A 4,592-nucleotide genomic window follows, 5' to 3' on the forward strand; every position below is an offset into this window, starting at 1 on the left:
CGCATCAGATAGAATTGAAGGAGGAAATGGAAAAAGTTCAAAGAAAGGCAGGTCGTTTTGTATCATCACGAAACAGGGGAGGGAGTGCACGGGTGTGATACACAGTCATTAAAACAAAGGCATTTTACGTTGCGACGGGATCTTCTCATAAAATTTCATTCACCAACTTTCTCCTCAGAATGTGAAAATATTTTGTGGGCGTCCACCTATAGAGGGAGAAATGGTATCATAATAAAATAAGAGAGATCAGAGCTCGCGCGCAAGGACCGAAGTGTTCGTTTACCCCCTTGCAGTGTTCGAGAGTGGAACGCTACGGAAATATTTTGTAGGTTGTTCGATAAGCCATGTGTCAGATATTTAATTGTGAATTGGAGAGCAATCATGTGGATGTAGATCCTTTCATCGCTACACCAACAAGCTCTGAGTGGATAAGCAGAAAGGACGTTAGAATATAAAAACTGTTTGTTAGTTTTAATGTATAATTTGTACTTACATCTTGTTTGTTCCTTGTAATTTAATTGTATTTCAAGTTTAGTGCTGTACACTGAATAAACAAACAAATAAATTTAGTTACGCATCAGATACTGCCTCGCTCATAATTTCCAGTACGCTGCAGGTAAGTGCGCACAGTTGTACAGTGAACTGTAGACAGTACGGCTACACTTCAGTGAGGATATACTGTGAAGGGGTAACAGAATTGTTCGTGTGTTTCACGCAGCAAGTAGGCTGGCGCAATACTAACAATTGAGAACGCTGATAGAATTACGAGGCACAAGTGTTACGCACGGCGTGTCGTTCCCGTCTTGACCCGAACTTGACAGTGGCGGAGGGGACAAATTTTGACGACAGCCCAGCGCTCCTCTCCCCAGACATCGTGCCTGCAGGCTTAACTCTAGTTCAGCGTAGCGGCAAATTAGGCCGTTCCCGGCAGCTGCGCCCTACTGTCTTCCACTCTTCCCTCTAATCAGCGATTATTGGGTATAATCTTATTTCCATTCCTCACCACGTCTTTATTCACCTACTAAATTGAGCTTTTTCTTTCCCTTATTGCTTTAGAATGTTCCTACTGTTACTGCTACTTTTGTTGTTGTTATTGATGCTGATTTTTCTGAGAATACGTCTACTATAAAGTTCATTCCTCTAGCTCTTTCTCAGAAGATTGCATTTGATCTTACTTATAAGTGACTGATGCGCTGAATCTCTTATAGGTTTGCAACAGTGGATAGGGAAATTGTGTAATTACTAGCCAATTTTACAAGCATCTTAGTGTTTTTCACATCATACGTCTTAAACTAACTGTGGTACAATGATATATTTGCGTAGGCACATATAGCGGCATATGTGAATACTGTCTGAGAATTTTGTCAAATACAGTCAAGCACAGAAGTAAGTCGTGCATAATGAAGCAGTTTTTCACGCATCTCATTCTTCATGACGTCATATCTTCTCCACTGTAATAGATAGGTGGTCTTTACGTCATCCTTTCCCAGCGATCGTTGCCTCACAGTAAAGATATGTGTACCAAGTTTGGTTGAAATCCAGTCAATGGTCAGGGAAAGATGTGACACACACACACACACACACACACACACACACACAGGACGAACGCATGCACATGCGAAGGCATAAGTTTCCGTGTAATATACTGTGGTACAAGATAATTTATACGTCTGGAGGTGTTTTAAAACGTTTCTAACTCCGTTTTGTCGTAATATTGTGATTTTCTTTACTCAGATTATTATACAAATTTTGAAATACTGTGGGGTGAAATATTTAGGGTTTTCTGTAGCTTAATACTCATCTTAAAAATGAAACAACAGAATATTTAATAAATTAACTTTTGACTAGCATAATATTCTCTTTATTTGATGATTATTCGATCTATTCATCTCAAGAGCTTGTCAAGTGACGAGGCTATGGAAGCCGCAGAGCGATGTCATTTCTGTTGAAGCAGTTCATAATGTAGAAAGGAATGACGACCTGTGAGTTATGAAATATGTAAATGCTTCATTAATCAATGATTCAATAAAGAAATTAATTTAACGTATGAAAGTCACGAAATGCTGCTATTCACGCCATTGCACCTGTATATACAATCACAGAATTTTTTCACAGCGAATGTTTGGGGAATGTACTTCAGTGAGCGACTTACCAATAAAATTACTGCGCAGTATGCGTTATTCAAGAAAAATAAAAAAGGAGGAGCGAAAGGGATCGGAAACGAAACAATTCCATGAACCGAATTCGTCAGTAACAGAACGCTTCCGTAACAATCTCACACAAAATCAGTACTAGTAAGCTTATGACGTATCTGCATAAAGAGGTCTCAGTTTACTTGCCGCTTCAAATCCGGATAAAATTCTAAGAACTGAGAACTTTTTATGCGAGAAGTTCGTCGCACAAAACTTCGTAGCCATATTATGAATCTGGAGATTTGAGGTTAGGTAAGACCTGAAGTGATTTCTCACACTTCTTCTGATTACAGTTTAAGAAGTGTCGAAGTTTGATTAACATCTGAAAGTACTATAATTTTAATTTACTTCACTTAATGGAGGAAAAAAAAAAACATATCACGGATGAATAATCACGGTAACACCGTTAGAATTCGCTACAGGGGATTTAAGTTTAAGTCTTTGCAACAATATATTTTATTTACTTGAAAATGCTGGGCAGTTTCTTTACTGATCCAAATGGCGTAGAATTTATGGTACCTTTAGTCCTGTGTTGCCCAAATTCAGCGTATTGTGGCAGTTCCTCTTAGAGAGCTCGAAGAAGTGGCCTAATATAACAAAATTCACGTCAAATGAATGTATCATTATAAAAAATAACTGGTATTTCGCAACGCTTGAGTATTTTCGGGAACACTTACAGAAGTTAAAAACTCCTCAGTGAAGTTTCTTGGTTAACATTGTGACGTTAGCGCGCCTCACCGCTGAGGAAACGCGCGTGGCTGTCAGTTGCACGAGCTCACCGACATCGGCAGGAAGACAGGAAGCTGCGAATACGTCACAGCACGTGACCCTGCAGGTGTTACGAGTCCCAGCAGCCGTTTCCGGCGGGGAGCGAGCAACTATTTCAGACGATTTTAATAATTCTTGACTGCACGTTTAAATGCGTGGAATTTCTCGATAGTATCCGACAGAATTAAGTCCTACAGTGGGTACCTTTCCGATTAAATACTGATTTTCTATGTGCGCACCACGGAGCTGTGTGTTCGCCAAGTGTGGCGGAAAAGGCGGCTCGAGGCGGAAGAGAAAGACAGGCCGCGGCGCGTACGTCACGAAGGTAGTGCTGAACTCACTCGCTCGCTCAGCTCAGCAGACAAAATGCGTTTCTAAACCTGTTAACTCGCAGCTTGGCGTGCAAGTACTAACGATAATTGCATCTTCCACTGGAATCTGCTATTATGAAGTCTTACTGATTAACAGTACGACAGGAAAATTTAATTTTAGATCAATAGTCGAAATAAATGGTATAATGGCTTGTTTATAGCATTTAGTCTCTTCTACTTATCATTACATGCTGGAAGTGGTGCCTTATGCAATGACAATCATTTTAACATGATTTTATTTTATTGTACGGCAACGGCCTTGCCACAGTGCATACACCGGTTCCCGTCAGATCACCGAAGTTAAGCGCTGTCGGGCGTGGCCGGCACTTGGATGGGTGACAATCTGGGCCGCCTTATGCTGTTGCCATTTTTCGGGGTGCACTCAGCCTCGTGATGCCAATTGAGGAGCTACTCGACCGAATAGTTGCGGCTCCGGTCAAAGAAAACCATGGTCCTGGTGGGCCACATGTGGCCTGATGACTGAGTGCTTTTTGCTTTTATTTAATTGTACAGCCGTAACAAATTATAAGTAGGCCCATGGACTTCCCATCATTATAGGACTGATAACAGTAAGATTCCATAATAGCGGATTCCAGAAGAAGATTCAGTTTTCGTTTGTACGGACACGCCTAGTTACGAGTTAACAGGTGTAGAAACGTAGTTTGTCTGCTGATTTGAACGAGCGAGCGAGCGAGAGCAGGACTACCTTCGTGACGTACGCGCCGCAGCCTGTCTTTCTTGTAGGCCTCGTGGCACCTAGTGTGACGTCACAAGTCCGTTGCAGGGCCCGTACATCTCGTCGGCCCCGGGCCATGGCTAGATACGTGGTATGTGACTTCATGTGAGGCGTTACTTGGCGCTTCCAAGCAGTAAGCACGTGGCCCTTATACGCAGGCTGTCTGTCACTGGTATGCTATCAAAAATGTTCAAATGTGTGTGGAATCTTACGGGACTTAACTGCTAAGGTCATCAGTCCCTAAGCTTACACACTACTTAACCTAACTTATCCTAAGGACTAACACACACACACCCATGCCCGAGGGAGGACTCGAACCTCCGCCGGGATCAGCCGCGCAATCCATGACTGCAGCGCCTGAGACCGCTCGGCTAATTCCGCGCGGCGATATGCTATCACTTTGCCACTGATAGAACTATGTGTTTTATTTTCGCGTATACATTTAACAAACACATTTCATAAAATTAAAAATGCTTTTTTTAATAAGTGTTAACGGCGTATGCTTTCCCAAATAAAGCAGGGTGA

The 4,592-nt window shown here is 42.0% G+C and overlaps 1 pseudogene; it reads left to right on the top strand.

Moving 5' to 3' along the window:
- Nucleotides 1-3,580: 3,580 nt before the first annotated feature.
- LOC124712749 lies at nt 3,581-3,698 on the top strand (annotated as a pseudogene).
- Nucleotides 3,699-4,592: the final 894 nt, after the last annotated feature.

This window comes from Schistocerca piceifrons, chromosome 8 (assembly GCF_021461385.2).
Source record: "Schistocerca piceifrons isolate TAMUIC-IGC-003096 chromosome 8, iqSchPice1.1, whole genome shotgun sequence".
In the NCBI taxonomy this organism is placed as follows: domain Eukaryota; kingdom Metazoa; phylum Arthropoda; class Insecta; order Orthoptera; family Acrididae; genus Schistocerca; species Schistocerca piceifrons.